General features: G+C 42.5%; 1 long non-coding RNA gene across 2 annotated transcripts in view; it reads left to right on the top strand.

Annotated features, from left to right (window-relative positions):
* Positions 1-430: 430 nt before the first annotated feature.
* The window catches only part of LOC134949295 (uncharacterized), a 110,969-nt gene continuing 91,290 nt past the window's right edge, over positions 431-20,109 (top strand). Inside the window, exons 1-3 of one of the 2 annotated variants that reach the window (XR_010183134.1) lie at positions 431-460; positions 830-901; positions 1,448-1,741. This is a non-coding gene — a long non-coding RNA (uncharacterized LOC134949295). Of the gene's footprint in view, positions 461-829; positions 902-1,447; positions 1,742-20,109 lie in introns of those variants that run through there. The other variant, XR_010183135.1, reaches the window with a different exon arrangement.

Genomic DNA, 20,109 nt, shown 5'->3' with positions numbered 1-20,109 from the left:
ATTGAGATTAAGTGTTTTACCTTAAGTTACTGCGTCGGTTTAACACGCTGGTACACTTAGATATCATGTCTCTGCTGATTGTCCCGCCCCTCACCGTCCTCATTGGTCGATAAAGCTGTCACTCTTAAAAAGGATTATTACACATTAGGATTAATTCATGAAGCACAATGTGGGGTCATTAACCTATTAAGGTTAAATTAGGTGGGTCCTAGATTAATTATTGAAAAAGATAAATTATATGGATCCATATTTAATGGTTGGTAGGTCGCATGCATATAAGGGTCGGAAAAAATCACACAAAAAAAATCAAATTTCCTTAAGAATTATATATTAATTGATAAATCACTAATTGATCCTATTAAGGAGGTGATGTCATTCCTCCTCCCCTATATAAGTTAGGCCTTGTTCCCCATGCTTCATTGCATGGAGGACTGGACAATCACTGACTTGCTGTTGGAAGGTAAGGTACCTATATACAACATTTAGAGCAAGGCTCCATTTAATTTAATTTATCATACACTTCCGTGTATGTGTCCTGTAAAGTGGTTGTATGTATTACTACATTCTGATACTTATGAATGGATATCGTTTGCACTAGAAATTCCCTTGAATCAAATATGTCACCCATAAGGGTATTATTCTCTATGATGATCAATGTATGAGTAGTCAGAATTTATATGTGTTCATTTCAAACATGTCTCCTTTATATATTTATATACATACGCATATGTCACCCAGACCTTAATAAACTTTTTTTTTTTTAACCTCTTTCTTATTAAAACTAGATATTAATGGATACCAAACTGAAATTTATTACTTGAATTCTCAGGTTCCAAAATCCATTTATTCATACAAGGATCTTTTGTATGCACAAGCTCCATTTTTTGAGCTGACCTTTGAGGTATGTCATTATACACTCTTTATACATATAGAGAGATTTTGTAATAGTATATTGAATCAATTTAAATATAACCATAAGTTAATGTACATATAAAGGATGGGGTATTTAGTACATAAATCTTCTTGATATGTAAGATATGAGTTACAAAATTTTTTAGAAAGATTGCTATTTGAAATTCTTATTATTTGAAATTGGAATTAGCCAACTTCATTCACCTTCTGAACCTTCTTAATTGATGGTTAGAATTTGGGTACTCGACTCTAGAGGTATGTGGTGTAATACCCAAATATGTGAATCTGGTAATAGCCTTTTTACATATTTGATTACAACTTCAATTAATATGTTCCAATTAGGTTGGAGTGATATTACCACAATGGTGGTTATCGATTTTTCCTTATGAATATCCTTGATTGTCTGGGTTCATCAAAATAGTACTCTTTTGTCATTATTTATCAAAGATCAGAGGTTTGTCCTGTTTTGTAATTCTGAATTGTTTTATGTTTCTTCCCTGTTCCCTTCATTCTCTCTGTGACTACGTTCGACTAGAACACTGCTCTGTTATACCATGTCTTGCTTAATTGTTATACTGTTCACTTTTTTTTATTCTTAATTAATCATATTTTTCTGTATACTGTAACTTGTAATGGTTATATAAATGCTAAGTGTTGTCTTGCTATTAGATGAAACGCGTTGGGCTATTACTCTGTTTTCTGATGTTATCTCCGAATACTCAATAAGGAAGATTAGGGATACAGGCAGAAGTTTATCTGCACCCTTCCACAAAACACAGGAGATTTGCATCTTGTTAACTATGTAATATGATGGACACCATGTATGCTTCTGTATTTTTTTAATAAATTATTAAATGAACAGTATATTTTTATATTTTAATGCCAGATCTAATCATACCGTGTAATTTTCTGAGGTCCTTTAAATTTTGGGGTTGACATAATCCTTGGGCGCCCTATTCCTCTATTTCTTACTCCATTTATATGTTTAGTTCCCCCTAACAGGGAACTTAGTGGAATTATGCAGCCAGTTTTACTGGTATCGTTTGGATACTGTTTCTCACATCCCTCATATTATAATAGAATAGCGCAGGAGGGGAGTATTTTGTGTTATATATATATATATATATATATATATATATATATATATATATATATATATATATATATATATATATATATATATATATATATATATATACTTGGTGCTATGTTGCCCTCCATATAGCAATAGCATAATACAACAAAAGTAGGGAAGTCAATCCAGGGCCATTTTTTAAATCCCAGAATTGGCTATTACCTATGTGGCTGCCCCCTCGCCCCGCGCACACAACTCACCATATACCGGGGGCTGGCTGGTGGGGAACATCCTTCGCTCCCAACGGCATGTGATGGCACAGCGTGACCTATCACGCTGCGCTGGGGAGCCGGAAGATGAAAGCTGGGCAGCATCTAAGCATCCTGTGGATGCTCAACGCTGATCCCTCAGTCCCCGGGATTGGAGTTTACAAATCCCAGGATTGAATCCCGTCTGGTTTTGGCCCTAAATCCTGGGATTCCGCCGATCCCGGGATTGGCCACCATAAACAAAAGCAGCGGAACTCAGAGTCTTTATAAAGTTAATCAAGTGCTTTCATGACTCATGTCACGTTTTTGACATGAGTCATGAGTACGCTTGATTAACTTTATAAAGATTCTGAGTGCCACTGCTTTTGTTCTAATATATATATATATATATATATATATATATATATATATATATATATATATATATATATATATATATATATATAAATAATGTCGGGAAAGGTGCGGCACTCGGCTTCAATGAAACACGGACAAACTGCACTGAAGTGCATTTTGTCCGTGTTTCATTGAAGCTGAGTGCCGCACCTTTCCCGACTATGGTGGTCATTCCGAGTTGTTCGCTCGGTAATTTTCTTCGCATCGCAGCGATTTTCCGCTTATTGCGCAATGTTTGCACTGCGATTGCGCCAAGTAAATTTGCTATGAAGATAGGTATTTTACTCACGGCATTACAAGGTTTTTTTCTTCGTTCTGGTGATCGTAATGTGATTGACAGGAAGTGGGTGTTTCTGGGCGGAAACTGGCCGTTTTATGGGAGTGTGTGAAAAAACGCTACCGTTTCTGGGAAAAACGCGGGAGTGGTTGGAGAAATGGAGGAGTGTCTGGGCGATCGCTGGGTGTGTTTGTGACGTCAAACCAGGAACGACAAGCACTGAACTGATCGCACTAGAAGAGTAAGTCTCGAGCTACTCAAACTGCACAGAGAAGTCTCTTCGCAATATTGCAAATCTTTCGTTCGCAATTTTGATAAGCTAAGATTCACTCCCAGTAGGCGGCGGCTTAGCGTGTGCAATGCTGCTGAAAGCAGCTTGCGAGCGAACAACTCGGAATGAGGGCCTATGTCATTATATTTGTGAGGGCACCTGCTGAAGATACTTTTGTGGTTGATTTGAGTGCTGGACCTTGGAGTCTTTATTTATTTATTTATTTATATATATATATATATATATATATATATATATATATATATATATATATATATATATATATATATACACACTGCTCAAAAAAATAAAGGGAACATTTAAACAACACAATGTAACTCCAAGTCAATCACACTTCTGTAAAATCAAACTGTCCACTTAGGAAGCAACACTGATTGACAATCAATTTTACATGCTGTTGTGCAAATGGAATAGACAACAGGTGGGAATTATAGGCAATTAGCAAGACACCCCCAATAAAGGAGTTGTTCTGCAGGTGGTGACCACAGACCACTTCTCAGCTCCTATGCTTTCTGGCTGATGTTTTGGTCACTTTTGAAAGATGTCAGTGCTTTCACTCTAGTGGTAGCATGAGACGGAGTCTACAACCCACACAAGTGGCTCAGGTAGTGCAGCTCATCCAGGCTGGCACATCAATGCGAGCTGTGGCAAGAAGGTTTGCTGTGTCTGTCAGCGTAGTATCCAGAGCATGGAGGCGCTACCAGGAGACAGGCCAGTACATCAGGAGATGTGGAGGAGGCTGTAGGAGGGCAACAACCCAGCAGCAGGACCGCTACCTCCGGCTTTGTGCAAGAAGGAACAGGAGGAGCACTGCCAGAGCCCTGCAAAATGACATCCAGCAAACCACAAATGTGCATGTGTCTACTCAAACGATCAGAAACAGACTCCATGAGGGTGGTATGAGGGCCCGACATCCACAGGTGGGGGTTGTGCTTACAGCCCAACACCGTGCAGGACGTTTGGCATTTGCCAGAGAACACCAAGATTGGCAAATTTGCCACTGGCGCCCTTTGCTCTTCACAGATGAAAGCAGGTTCTCACTGAGCACATGTGACAGATTTGACAGAGTCTGGAGACTCCAAGGAGAACGTTCTGCTGCCTGCAACATCCTCCAGCATGACCGGTTTGGCAGTGGGTCAGTAATGGTGTGAGGTGACATTTCTTTGGGGGGGCCGCACAGCCCTCCATGTGCTCGCCAGAGGTAGCCTGACTGCCATTAGGTACCGCGATGAGATCCTCAGACCCCTTGTGAGACCATATGCTGGTGCGGTTGGCCCAGGGTTCCTCCTAATGCAAGACAATGCTAGACCTTATGTGGCTGGAGTGTGTCAGCAGTTCCTGCAAGATGAAAACATTGATGCTATGGACTGGCCCACCCGTTCCCCAGACCTGAATCCAATTGAGCACATCTGGGACATCATGTCTCGCTCCATCCACCAGCAAAACGTAGCACCACAGACTGTCCAGGAGTTGGTGGATGCTTTAGTCCAGGTTTGGGAGGAGATCCCTCAGGAGACCATCTGCCACCTCATAAGGAGCATGCCCAGGCATTGTAGGGAGGTCATACAGGCACGTGGAGGCCACACACACACTACTGAGCCTTATTTTGACTTGTTTTAAGGACATTACAACAAAGTTGGATCAGCCTGTAGTGTGTTTTTCCACTTTAATTTTGAGTGTGACTCCAAATCCTGACCTCCATGGGTTAATAAATTTGATTTCCATTGATAATGTTTGTGTGATTTTGTTGTCAGCACATTCAACTATGTAAAGAACAAAGTATTTAATAAGAATATTTCATTCAGATCTAGGATTTGTTATTTTAGTGTTCCCTTTATTTTTTTGAGCAGTATATATATATATATATATATATATATATATATATATATATATATATATATATATATATATATATATATATATATATATATATATTATATAATATAATATATATATATATATAATTAGAATCCACAACTCCGGCACTCCTTAATGCTATGTCTGCGCTCTTGCAGCTTTATTCCTTACTTGAGTGCCCTTCTCTGGTGGTTAGTCAGTATAATACACAGCAATGGCAGGCGACACTCCAAGGTTTTCATTAAGTGAAAAACATTGTGTTTATTGTGTCAACATTTCGGGGTACATAACCCCATCATCAGGATAAACACAGTGTTACAGTGCAAATATTTATAATTGCAAATACTTGTGACTCTCTCTCCCTGCTCCAGTCCGTCCACCTGGCGTCTGTACGATCACTTCCGGTTGCAGTGCTGATGCCATCACGGAAGTGACGTCCGCGGGGTCCCGCTGCTGGGGCACTGAGGGCACAAGTCAGGGAATCTTTTAAATAGCAAAACAAAGTGAATCTACTAAAAACATCACATATTCACCTAACACAATCCACTATAAAAAGCTTTGTGCAGTAATTATCATAAAAACCTTACTTTGTTTAGTGTATGAACACCCTCTAGTGGTGTGACGTGCATACAGAGAATATAAATCACATACATTTAAAGTGTATATTGTGTCAAAATAAATATATAAAAGTTATATAAAAAAATATTTTTTTATCTGTGCGAAAATTATATTCAATTTTCAAGCCCTCTGGAAAGCATATCTGTCATTAATTAATAACAATCTCTACATATTGATGTCCTAATCAAGAGAATAATAAATGGCCCATCTCCAAAAAATTACTATTATGAATTACAATTATAAAAAACAACTCAACTTCAATGCCTCATTTAAACCTTTAGGGCTTATTGTGTCCAGTGTAAAAATCCACTTTACACTCCAATTGCAGTAATTTTTTTGAACGATCACCCCCCCTAATGAAAGGTGGTACATGGTCAATGACTTTGTAACGAAGCAAAGCCATGTTGTGTTTTGCCTCATAAAAGTGCTGTGCCACCGTTTGCTCACTTTTACCTTCCCTCAGAGCAGCCCTTATTGCCGTTCTGTGTTGAGCCATGCGTTCACAAAATTGCCTATCTGTAACCCACATTGGCAAGACAGAAGGTACACCACATATGTGGAGGTACAGGTGAGGGGATGTTTTATTAAATATTTCTTACCCATGTAGGGATGTGTAAAGCTTCCCTCCAAAATCACGTAAGCACAGGTAGTGCATCCCGTGCATCTATAACAACCTCCCGCCCTAGTCAAATTTTTTTAACTTTTAGGTTTCATTCTGGAAATATCAATTTTCACCACCAGGTCGCTGATATTCAGACCCCTTGAATAGCTTACTAGTAATTTACTATTATGTAAATGTTTAAGCTCTGGATCGGTGGCAACAATCTGCTATAATTGTTTTGCTCTTACTTGTTGCCGAACTAGCATTGTCAAATCTGTTGACCCATGAGAACCTTTTTTCTTTAGACTGTTGCCCTGTGATGTCTTTCTCCTTTGTCAACTCAGTTCTATCTCTTGTTAAAGCTTTATTTTTAGCTGCTCATAATTCTTTAATGGGATAACCCCTCTCAATGAATTTCTGGATCATTTGATTTAACTGTCTCTCTCTCTCAAAGGGGTCACTGGTGATATGACACACCCATATAAATTGAGAGAAAGGTAACCCCTTGATTGTAGATATGGGGTGGCAACTGTTATGGCGAAGAATAGTGTTCCTGTCTGTCGGTTTGGAATATAATTTTGTATTGATCTGTCCCTAGAAAATTAATACCACTGGTGCTATAACAAGCAATTAATTTTGCTGGACTAGACGAGACATTATGTGACTCTATAAGATTTTTCAACTTCTGGGGTTACCCTGACCACATAATAAAATTGTTGTCAATGTAGTGACAGTAGTAAAAAATGTCGCTACTGATGACATGAGAACTAAAGAATAATTCCTTTTCAACCATATACATGATTGCATTAGCATACACTGGGGCTGTGCAAGAACCCATTGCGCAGCCCGCAGACTGTATGTAATACCTGCCATCATGAACAAAAAAATGATGTGTTAAAATTAATTCCAGCAAAGACATTATAAATACAATGTTTGGACCTTCATAGAGTGGATTCTCATGAATTAAGTCATATACGGCTTTTAAACCAGCTTGGTTTACATGTGTACAAATTAGAGACATCCACATCCTGACGGAATATTAGAAAAATCCTGTAATTTATGAATCAAAGATAAAGTGTCCTTCAAGTGTGTAGGTGTCTGTTGTATACAGGGTTGCAGTAAATAATCCAAATAAGCCGCAATCGGTTCACACAGAGAATTCTGGATGAGATGATCGGTCTTCCAGGGAGCCTCTGGGTGTCCTTGTGGATCTTTTGAATTATGTAAAAAAGAAGTGTTATAGGTGACACTCTAAATATATTTTTTCTGGCTTCCTCCTCTATATAGCCCAGTGTAACAGCTTATATCAAGATCTTATTTAACTCCTCCTGAAATCTTTCTGTGGGATCCCTTGTGAGGATTTTGTATGTATTCCCATCCGCCAAGGTTCCTTTAACATTCTAGTCGATAATTGTCCAAATATTGTATAATCATGGATCCCCCCTTGTCTGCTCCCCATATAATACTATCTTGCCGTCTGCTTAAGTCCCGTAGGGCCACATTTTCTTCCCTGGTCAAATTCCTTGCTTTCACAAGTAATGTGTCCTTTACAGAATGTGCCAACATTCTAGATTTTTTTATTTATAGAAGCGTTATTGGACTGTGCGTCAAATGTTGATGGGGGTCCCAGTTTCTTAATATGCAATGGTAATGTCATTGATTGCAATATATTTTTGTCTACTGTCATTTTTCCATGGATTTCTTTCAAACTAAGGTTTCTTTGTAATTTGTTATTGTCCAGTTTTCACTGGAATGGTTGTTGTATGTGTGTCGGAACAAAACTAAGACCTTAATCAGCACTTTTTGTTCAATTGGTGACAGAGGATAGATTGAAAATCAGACTGTCCGTCCCTTGGGCGGCCTGCCCCTTCCTTTGGCTGTAGGTTTGTCCACCCATCTTGTCTCTACCTCTAAAGGGGACTCTCTTGCTGGGGGTATTTGTTCTTCCTGGCAATTATCAGTGTCACTGGCAGAGGTACTTGAAAAATGTACTCGTTGTTCTCTCAATCTACGCCTTCTCTGATAGCGTGGTTGTCCCCTCTGTTTATCATATTTAAGTGTCGTCTGTAGCCACGAATACACCCGATGTAGCGTATAGTCCTACTGGACTTTGATTAATTTTTCCCTCTTAAATTTGATGAGGTCTTTACGGTAGTCATCCAATTGTAATTTAATTTTTTCTAGCCAATTGATGGATTGATCAGCCAATAAAGTGCTCAAGTGCTTGCTTTAAAAAACTTTAATTTTTTCTTTAGTTATATTCATTTCCCGAGTTGACTCTTCGATAACCAATAGCATACGATTGGTGGAACATTTATTTAGTATTGCTATCCAGTTGGTGCAGAATGGAATATTATACCTACCAATCGTAGGTGTATTGTGCACCCTAAAACCGCGTGATATTTGATTATTGCGGTAGTACTCAGATAGCGTCAAACCATGGCATAAGTAATTGATATCACGGTTTTTTCATTTAAATAAATCTTTGTAGAGGTCCTCATTTGTTGCATTTGCTCCTGCAGCAAAAACAGGTTCAGTGTACAAGATGTTGGTCGCTTCCACATCAGAAAAGCTAAAAGTATCGGTCGTGTCACATTGAAGCATGGACGCCACAGCCGCAGCTGTTTCTCTCTCAATGGCCGACATATTCCAGGGAATAATTCTACGGGTATGGAAAAAAGTGCTTGTGCCTTCAGTGCTTATTTTTCAACATAGCTCGTCATGGACATTGTCTAAGTGTTCCGCGTCCCCTTGCATGGCTTGTTGCGCTCGCAATGCTTCTGGCACTATTGTATTCCTCCTCCTGGTCCACTGGGATGGCAAAGTATGAACAAGTCTTTTTTAGGGCAAAAATTCCTTAAAAATGCAAGTTAGCATTTTGACATGTCAGCATTTCAAATGTCGGTATTCTGACTCTGTTGGCATAATAAATATCGGTATTTTGCCTCAGTTGGTATTTTCACTGTCGGTCAATGGCTGTCAGGATTATGAAGGGTCAGTATTGTATCCATGGGTAAATCAACTGTTACCCTGAGTGCCCAGTTAGTATTATAACTTGGAGCGACTTGGGAGCCCCACATAGCTAATCCAGCCATCTTTAAGAGAGACTTGAGAGTGCTACTAAACACCTCTGTCACTCAACCCAGCATTAGTCTGCAAGTCAGGGTCGTAAATAGGTGTGTGCGGAGGGGGCACCGCACATAGCGCTACAGGGTAGGGGGTGCTGTTGGCATTTAACTGTTTTAATTACTTTCACTTGCAGCTTCCCCCCTTTTTGAAGCCCAGCATCTCTTGAACTGCCCCTGTCTCCTACCCTGACCCCTTCTGTCACTAATACCTATACAACATTCATGAACTCAATTTGAGATCTGTTTGTTATTCAATCACACTGTCCTTTATTACATTTCAAGATACTGACATATCTGTGATTCAAACCCATTTCCTGTGGCATTGCAGTCATACAATCTATTAATTGAGCTATCTGCCCTTGTATAGAAAGGTAGATGATTCTAAGCTATAGAATTCTAACTATTTGATGCTTACCTTGTACTTTGCGAAAAAATTATCAGCATTGCAGCTGAGCAGATCTATGTAGTGTGTGGCTGTAAGAGATTGGATGTGTCGCTGCACACTACATAGATCTGCTCAACTGCAATGCTGATTATTTTTTTTACAAAGAACCAGTAGCTTCACATAGTGTTCAGAGTTTTTATGCAGGATCAAATAGCTCAATGAGTAGGGTGTTTGACTGGCACGCAACAGGTTAAAGGTTTGAATCCTGGGTATGGCAGTAAACTGAAATGTGTTATTTAATAGGGTATTATAGCTGAATAACAACAAGTTCTGAAGTTAAGTGCATGAATCTGATATAAAGAGGATTTGTGTCCAAATCCTTTTTCTTGCAGTGGTTTATAAATGTGTGTGTATTATATAATGTGAAAAAGGGCATTATAGCATGGGCTTTCCCCACAAAGCATGCACCTTATGTCCTTATTGGAAAAATAGGGAAGGGGGGAGGGAGGTGCGCCAATTCTCTATCTGGCACAAGGCACCAAAAAGTCTAGTTACGGCTTAGCTGTAAGTTAGCTAAGGTACAGGAATGTGAAGGGACTAGTATGAGTTTATCATAAACCAGTACTAGGAGGAAATCACTCTCAGCACAGGGATCCACTCCATCACAGTGCTGTAGGATAGGAAGCTTGTTGAAAATAGGAACTGTGGTTTTCTAATTAGGGATGAGCAGGTTCAGATCTCTGAGATCCGAACCCTCCTGGACTTCAGGATCCGAGCCCTGATAGAAAGTCCGGCTCGGGACTTCCCGCCAGACTCTGATCCCAGAACAAGGCAAAACGTCTTCATCCCACTGTCGGATTCTCGTGGATTTTGGATTCCATAAAAGGAGCTACGTGTCACCGCCATTTTATCTCTGTACTTGGAAAGTGAGAGAGACAGGCCTCTGTCTGTCTGTGGGTGGTGACGTACAGGGGTGCTGCTGTTCTGGGGTGGTGTCCTGTGCTGGTGTACTATGCTGTTAAGGGTGCTGCTGTCCTGTACTATTCTCGGGTTGTGTCCTGTGCTAGTGTACTGTGCTGTTTGGGGTACTGCTGTCCTGTGCTGTACAGGGTTGCTGTTCTGGGGTGTCCTGTGCTGTTTGGGGTGCTGTAAAGGGGTACTGCAGTCATGTGCTGTACAGAGGCACTGTTCTGTGTGCTTTAAAAATAAAGGGGCCCTGTTGCCCTGTTGGGTGCTGTAAAAATAAAGGGGACCTGTCCTGAGTTTTGTAAAAATACAGGGGTGCTGGAGCCCTATCCTGTATGCTGTAAAAATATAGATACAGGGGTGTAGTAAAAATACAGGGGTGCTGTGGCCCTATCCTGTATGCTGTAAAAATACAAAGGTGCTGTAAAAATAAAGGAATGCTGTGGCCCTGTCCTGTATGCTGCAAAAATACAGGGGTGCTGTAAAAATAATAGAATGCTGTGGCCCTGTCCTGCATGCTGTAAAAATACAGGGGTGCTGTAAAATACAGGGGTGCTGTGGCCCTGTCCTGTATGCTGTAAAAATACAGGGGTGTTGTAAAAATAAAGGAACACTGGCCCTGTCCTATATGCTGTAAAAATACAGGGGTGTTGTAAAAATACAGGGGTACTGTAAAAATAAAGGAATGCTGAGGCCCTATTGGGTGCTGTAAAAACAAAGGAACGCTGTGGCCCTGTCGGGTGCTGTAAAATTAAAGGAACCCTGTGTCCCTGTCTGGTGCTGTAAAATAAAGGGAACGTTGGGTGCTGTAAAAATAAAGGAACGATGTGTCCCTGTCTGGTGCTGTGATAAAGGAATGCTATGGCCCTGTCGGGTGCTGTAAAAATAAAGGAACGCAGTGTCCCTGTCAGGTGTGCTGTAAAAATAAAGGAACGCTGTGTCCCTGTCTGGTGCTGTGATAAAGGAATGCTATGGCCCTGTCGGGTGCTGTAAAAATAAGGGAACGCTGTGGCCCTGTTGAGTGCTGTAAAAATAGAGGAACGCTGTGGCTCTGTTGGGTGTTGTAAAAATAAAGGAACGCTGTGGCCCTGTCGGGTGCAGTAAAAATAAAGGAACGCTGTGTCCTTGTCGGGTGCTGTAGAAATAAAAGAACGCTGTGGCCCTGTCGGGTGCTGTAAAAATAAAGGGACACTGTTCTGTGTGCTATAATAATAAAGTGGTTCTGTCCTGTGAAAAGGAGAACCAAAATTTGGAGGAAAAAATAGTAAAAGATCAGGAACCACTTCCTAGCATTAGTGCTGAAGCTGCTGCCACCAGACATGACACTGACGATGCAATTCCATCAAATTTGTCTGCTACGGCTGATGCACAATGTTATAGGAGCATGTAAAATCCAAGAAGCAAAAATTAATAACCATAAAAAAAGAAATTATCTGATGAGAAACACAAAATTGGCAATATGCCATTCACGACACGAAGTGGCAAGGAAAGGCTAAGGCCTTAGCCTATGTTCATGATTAATGGTTCAGCTTCTCATGAAGATGGAAGCCCTCCTCCCTCTTGAAAAATTAAAAAAATAAAGCTTATTAAAGCACAGGAATAAACAACTGTGCGTTCAGACTCAGAGATATCACAAATCCCCAAGGAAAGTCCAAGTGTGTCCGCGATTGCGGTGCCTTGGCCTGACCTTCCCAAGACTGTATGGGAAGAGGAGGCTCCTACCTCTATTTTTCACACCCTCTGCAAGTGCTGAGAGGAGCACCACCAATCCAGTAGCTGATATTGAGATTGAGGATGTCACTGTAGAAGTACACAAGTATGAGGAGGATATTGGCGTAGCTGGCGCTGAAGAGGAAGTTGATGATGAAGATTCTGATGGTGATGTGGTTTGTTTGAATAAGGCACCAGTGTTGTTGTCCATGGGATGAAACAGCCATTTGTCATTCCTTGGCAAAATACAAAAAATTCACCTCTTTGGTGTGGAATTATTTCTCCACAAATCCATAGTAAGTAGGGGTAAGGACGTTAACCACCTAGGAACATCCTCCCTTATATGTCACGCAGTCATCAGAAGTTATTGTCAAGTTCAGAAACTTTGGATAAGAGCGTAAGCAGTCCAATGACACCTAAATCCCTTTTTCCTGTTGTATCATAGCTCCTGCAATCCACACCACCAACTCCCTCCTCGTCAATTTCCTCCTCAGGCAGGATTGGAAGTAGTCCTGCAGACCATGTCACTGGCATGACTGATGAGTCCTCTACTATCCATGATTTCTCCGGAGGATCCTTCAGTGCTATGTCTACTGCTGCCACTGCTGTTGTTGGTGCTGGGAGTCGATTGCCATCCCAGAGAGGAAGTCGGAAGACCACTTGTACTTCTTCAACTAAGCAATTGACTGTCCAACAGTCCTTTGCGAGGGAGATGAAATATGACAGCAGTCAGTGTTGCAAAGCGGATTACTGAGGCCATAACTATGCTGGTGTTAGACTTGCATCCGGTATCTGCCATTAGTTCAGTGGGATTTAGGCAGTTGATGGATGTACTGTGTCCCCGGTACCAAATCCCGTCTAGATTCACTAGGCAAGCAATTCCCGGACTGTACATGGACATTAAGAAAAATGTCCTCAGTGTCCTCAAAAATGCGGTTGTACTCACTGTCCACTTAACCATGGACATGTGGACAAGTGGAGCAGGGCAAACTAAGGACTACATGACTGTGAAAACCCACTGGGTAGATGTATTGCCTCCCGCAGCAACATCAGCAGTGGCACCAGCAGCAGCATCTCACAAATGCCAACTCGTTCCTAGGTAGGCTATGCTGTGTATCACCGGTTTCCATAAGTGGCACACCGCTGACAACCTCTTACAGAAACTGAGGGACACCATCGCACAATGGCTTACCCCACTTAGACTCTCCTGGAGATTTGTGATATCTGACAACGCCACCTGTAATGGACTCACTCCCAGCTGGCTCATGATGAGTACTTTTTGCCAGCCTGTTTCTGGATTCAGTACGTAAGTGCAAGGGCATCACCTATACAGCATGCTGCCTGTATTCCCAATAGAATTGTATAACTGGACATCACATATTATTGTGAAACATAATCCCTCTGTTATATGTGTTTGTGCTTATCAGGGAATAACATTTCTAGCCTGATGTTTTGTACAGAATGCATATGACGATGTGTATATATATGAATGTGTTGGTTATTGTGTTATAGTTTATAAAATAATGTTCCCCCATGTGACTGCTCAGATAACCTGTGTGTTTGCTGTTGGGTAGATACAGCCAGTCTCAGATGTCTGCCCATACACCCACCTCATTTTTCCCATACAATGGATTCCAGGCCAGATAATCAGATTAATTAAGTAAGGTTAATTTAGTTAACATCTAGTGTGGCCAGGGGACATGCCTGGACATGTGAAAGTAGGTCTATTCTGTAGTCAGCCCCTTAATGTAACTCACCCAATACAGAGCCAGGGAGTGTCGCCTCATGGTGGAAAAGACAAAGGTTTTATAATAGCAAACAGGGGGCTATTGAGAGAGTGCATGGGAGTTCCTGGCCTGAGAGGAAGGATGTGTTTGGCTTCTGAAAGCTACTGGTAAGATAGTGCTTCCAGTTTGCTGAGGTCTAGAAGCATTGTTGTGATCCGCTGGTTTCCAAAGGCTACTGGACATGCACTGAGGGAGAGATCTGCACAGAAGGTCAGAGAGTGGATGTACCTCTGGAGGGCAGACACTGACTAGGCATTGCGGTGCTGTCAGTGGCGAGAATCCGTGGCGCAGAATGCTGTGTGAGCTGGTATCCTAGACCAGGGGACACAGAACCACGGCCAGTGTGTAACAGCAGGAGATCGCAGGCATCTGTAATTCTAAACTACTGTGGTGACTTAGTAAGTAATATACCATTCTGGCTTGCAATTGTTAATGTTATTGTGTACTGTGTGTGTATATTTACAATAAAGGGCAGTTGCCACTGTACTAAACTGTTTACCTGGGTGATCAGAGAATCCGTATCCTCACACCACAAATATTGTACGAGCATTACATCTGGGCAAATTTCAGCATGTTCAATGTTTTGCTCACATAATTAATTTGGTGGTGCAGAATTTAAAAAAAAATGACATTGGCGTACAGGAGATGCTGTCGGTAACCGACATTCAGCCACTGCGTACCGTAGATTGGAGCACCGGCAAAAACTCTTGAACCTGCCCTGCCATCACCTGAAGCAAGAGGTAGTAACAAGTGGATTTCAACCCTCCATATGCTTCAGAGGATGGAGGAGCAGCAAAACGCCATTCAAGCCTATATATCCACCTATGACATAGGCAGAGGAGAGGGAATGCTCTTGACTCAAGTGCAGTGGAAAATGATTTCCGTATTGTCCAAAGTTCTCCAACCCTTCCAACTTGCCACATGTGAAGTCAGTTCAGACACTGCCAGCTTGAGGCAGGTCATTCCCCTCCTCAAGATTTTTCCGAAGCATCTGTAGAAATTGAAGGAGGGGCTAAAATGGAGCAATTCTGCTAAGTATGTGGGACTTGTGGATGGAGCCCTTCATTTGCTTTGCCAGGATTCAAGGGTGGTCAATCTGTTGAAATCAGACAGTTAAACAGCCCTCAATCTGTGATCCCGCCGCCCGCCTGTCCACCCACACATCTGCTGCCGTTACACCTGACACCGCGCGCTGCCAGTAACAATCACTCAGCAAGCAGCAGCTTGCTGTTTAATAAAGTTTTTTTTATCCGGATGTGGCGCGGTGTGACGTCATGACATCACACCGCGTCGGTGAAGAGGAGCAGCGAAGAGCTAGGGACAGGAGGCCAGAAGCAGACAGCTCGGCAAAGAGGACTCTCAGGATGGATTTGGAAAGGTAAGTGTGTTTGTTCTTTGTTTGTGACTCTGAGAAGGGGGCCCTGGGCTGGCTCAGCCGTCATGTGACATGTCATGCATGCAAATAATATAATATAAAAGGCAAGTGAAGTGATTATTCTCTGTCTGTGCTCTACTTGGTGCAATGTGTCTCAGTGCTCTACCTGGTGCAATATGTGGTGCAATGTGCCTCAGTGCTCTACCTGGTGCAATGTGTCTCAGTGCTCCACCTGGTGCAATGTGTCTCAGTGCTCTGCCTGGCGCAAAGTGTATAACGTGCTCTGCCTGGCGCAAAGTATATAACGTGCTCCGACTGGTGCAAAGTGTATAACGTGCTCTGCCTGTCGCAAAGCGTATATCATACTCTGCCTGGCGCAAAGTGTGTAACGTGCTCTGCCTGGCGCAAAGTGTATAATGTGCTCTGCCTGGAGTAAAGTGTATAACGTGCTCTGCCTGGCGCAAAGTATATAACGTGCTCTGCCTGGCGCAAAGTGTAGAACATGCTCTGCCTGGTGGAAAGGGTATAACAGGCTCTGCTTGGCACAAAGTATATAATGTGCTCTGCCTGGCGCAAAGTGTATAACGTGCTCTGCCTGGCGCAAAGTGTATAACGTGCTCTGCCTGGCGCAAAGTATATAACGTGCTCCGACTGGTGCAAAGTGTATAACGTGCTCTGCCTGTCGCAAAGCGTATATCATACTCTGCCTGGCGCAAAGTGTATAACGTGCTCTACCTGGCGCAAAGTATATAACGTGCTCTGCCTGGCGCAAAGTGTAGAACATGCTCTGCCTGGTGGAAAGGGAATAACAGGCTCTGCTTGGCACAAAGTGTATAATGTGCTCTGCCTGGCGCAAAGTGTATAATGTGCTCTGCCTGGTGCAAAGTGTATAATGTGCTCTGCCTGGTGCAAAGTGTATGACGTGCTCTGCCTGGCGCAAAGTGTATAACTTGCTCTGCCTGGCGCAAAGTGTATAACTTGCTCTGCCTGGCGCAAAGTGTATAACGTGCTCTGCCTGGCGCAAAGTGTATAACGTGCTCTGCCTGGCGCAAAGTGTATAACGTGCTCTGCCTGGCGCAAAGTGTATAACGTGCTCTGCCTGGCGCAAAGTGTATAATGTGCTCTGCCTGGTGCAAAGTGTATAACCTGCTCAGCCTGTCTCAAAGTGTATATCATACTCTGAAATTAAACAGAACAACAGAAAAGACTACTTGTACAGCGCCTCACCCAAATATATGAATACGTAAACCAAAACAACAATATAGATAACAATATATTTATAAATATAAAGAAACTCCTGAGACACTGCGCTTGCCACAAGCCACTATGTGAAGATGGATGGAAAAACTGAACAAAAACAAAAGTGGCCGTCTCGTGTTTCCGTAGTGGCTGCCCAGCGGAGAGTGACGAGCCGCAGCGGTGAGATGAAATGCGGCTGCTGGTATTAGTGAGCCGGTAAGCGCTGGTAAGGATGCAGCAATGTGAAATGCACAGGGATTATTCACCTGGACCAGGTGTGCAGAAGGCGGAGTCTGGCGCGTTTCGTCACGGTCACGTGACTTTATCAAAGGGGCAGCCACTACGGAAACACGAGACGGCCACACACTCCTCCACAATGGCAGGCGCCTAACACCGGGTACGTGATCAATCCTCTCATCTGTGCAGTACAGTGGGCAACGCAGGACTCATTAGCCGGGGACGATCGGCTAATACCAGCCCATTCTGGAGAGGTATTACATGCATCATCATTTATCCGGTGAATGATAGAGCGTATTATCTGGAACTGTGCTTATCCGTCTTTACATCTTTCCTCTTTGCACTACTAAACAGGACTTGATTCATCACCTGAGACAGATATAGGTGTGCATTTAATTTTATTCATTGATTGCCTTTTATGATATTAAATATTTAAATCTTTCATACACGTTGTGCTCTCTGTTATTACAAAACTTCTGACACACAGCGCGGCCACTTTTGTTTTTGTATATCATACTCTGCCTGATGCAAAATGTATTACGTGCTCTGCCTGGCGCAAAGTATATAACGTGCTCCGCCTGGTGCAAAGTGTATAATGTGCTCTGCCTGTCGCAAAATGTATATCATACTCTGCCTGGCGCAAAGTGTGTAACGTGCTCTGCCTGGCGCAAAGTATATAACATGCTCTGCCTGGCGCAAAGTGTAGAACATGCTCTGCCTGGCGCAAAGTGTAGAACATGCTCTGCCTGGCGCAAAGGGTATAACGGGCTCTGCTTGGCGCAAAGTGTATAATGTGCTTTGCCTGGCGCAAAGTGCATAACGTGCTCTGCCTGGCGCAAAGTGTATTACGTGCTCTGCCTGGTGCAAAGTGTATAATGTGCTCTGCCTGGTGCAAAGTGTATAACGTGCTCTGCCTTGCGCAAAGTGTATAATGTGCTCTGTCATGCGCAAAGTGTATAACATGCTCTGCCTGGCGCAAAGGGTATAACGTGTGTATGTGGGGGGGGGGGGCACTGTCTATTTTGTCAGTTCCGGTCCCCACAATTTCTGGTGGCAGCCCTGAGGATGAGGATGTAAACATTGAAGGGGGTGAGGAATCTGAGGATGACATCTTGCCACTGTAGAGCCAGTTTGTGCAAGGAGAAATTAATTGCTTCTTTTTTTGTGGGGGCCCAAACAAATCAATAATTTCAACCACAGTTGTGTGGCAGACCCTGTCGCTGAAATGATGGGTTTGTTAAAGTGTGCATGTCCTGTTTATACAACATAAGGGTGGATTGGAGGGCCCAAGGACAATTCCATCTTGCACCTCCTTTTTTCTTTGCATGATGTGCTGTTTGTGGCCTAGTTTTTAAAACTGCCATCCTGTCTGCCACTGCAGTGCCACTCCTACGGTAGATGGGCCAGGTGTTTGTGCCGTCCACTTGTGTCACTTAGCTTAGTCATCCAGCTAACTCGGTGCAACCTTTTGGCCTAAAAACAATATTGTGAGGTGTTCAGAATAGACTGGAAATGAGTGGAAATTAATGTTATTGAGGTTAATAATACTGTAGGATAAAAAAAAATATTCTGTGATTTTAGCTGTTTTTATGTTATAAAAAAAAAAAATCAAGATCCAAAACCTGAAAGGGTGGTTTTGCCAAAACCAATCCAGATCCATAACACAAGCAGAGATCAAGATCCACAACCAAAACAGAAATCCCGAAAAGTGTCCAGTGCACATCTCTAGTTCTAATTTCCCTCTACTTGCACTACTTTAATGAATATACCCCATACTCTCCAACTGTACCTGTTTGGCTGGTAAAGTACCGTTTTTATGGTCTGTTCCGGCCAAAAAGGGCTTTGTACCGATTTTTGACTCACCACATTTCCATTGAAAGTATAGGAAAGGGGGCCTGGCCATGTCCCCTATACCCGTGACCACACCCCTTTCCCTAATTTGTACCTGTTTTTTAGTGTAAAACGTTGGAGGGTATGATACCTTTATTGAGGGTGTCGCTTCCTTACTGTTACTTCCCCTGGATGATTGCTTCTTTGGAAAGGAACTTAGTTGCCCTGCTGTCAAGCCTAACTGCATGCTCGTAGGAAGAAATGTGGCCCTCATTCCGAGTTGATCGCTCGCTTAGCAGCCATGCAAATGCATAGTAGCCACCCACGGGGGAGTGTATTTTCGCTTTGCAAGTGTGCGAACACCTTTGCAGCTGAGCGGTACAAAAACATTTTGTGCAAAACAAGACTAGCCCTGTAGTTACTTATCCTGTGCAATGAATCTAGCGACGGAGGTCCTGGATTTGACGCCAGATACCCGCCCTGCAACTGCCTGATCACTCATGCGTTTTCCCAAACACTCCCTGAAAACAGTCAGTTGACACCCATAAATGCTCTCTTCCTGTCAATCTCCTTGCGATCGGCTGTGCAAATGGATTCTTCACTAGATCCATTGCACAGCAACGATGCTCTTTGTACCAGTACGATGCATGTGCGCAGTTTTGCCATTTTTTTACCTGACCGCTGCGCTGCGAAAATTGGCAGTGAGCGATCATCTCGGAATGACCCCTTGTTGTTTATTGAGACCCTTTGCTAGCAGCCAATTTCTGTCTGCTTGCTTCTGTCAAACAAACTTGCTTTCTGCGATAAAAAGTGTATGCTATAAAGTCTGCAGAGCTCTGACAAACTATAACCTAAACAGCTACCCTGTTAATGGAAGGGGCATCACAGTAAACATCGAAGTTCAGCATAGCCATCACTGACCCTTGTGGACATAAGGGAGACTACCATATACCCTTTATAATAAAGTGTAGCCAAGACTGCCACCCGGTGCACATTTAAGGTCATTCCAAGTGCGTAATATACTACTCTTACTATGAACTGCATACTAAGCTGTTCTACTACTTTACTGAGACTCTGTTTTCATATTCCCTACATTCTGCAACTGCAATCTTGCATTGTCATATGTGCTATGTGATTGTTGTTATATGCTACTAG

Source organism: Pseudophryne corroboree, chromosome 8 (assembly GCF_028390025.1).
Source record: "Pseudophryne corroboree isolate aPseCor3 chromosome 8, aPseCor3.hap2, whole genome shotgun sequence".
Classification (NCBI taxonomy): domain Eukaryota; kingdom Metazoa; phylum Chordata; class Amphibia; order Anura; family Myobatrachidae; genus Pseudophryne; species Pseudophryne corroboree.
This window is presented reverse-complemented; position numbering and strand designations above follow the sequence as displayed.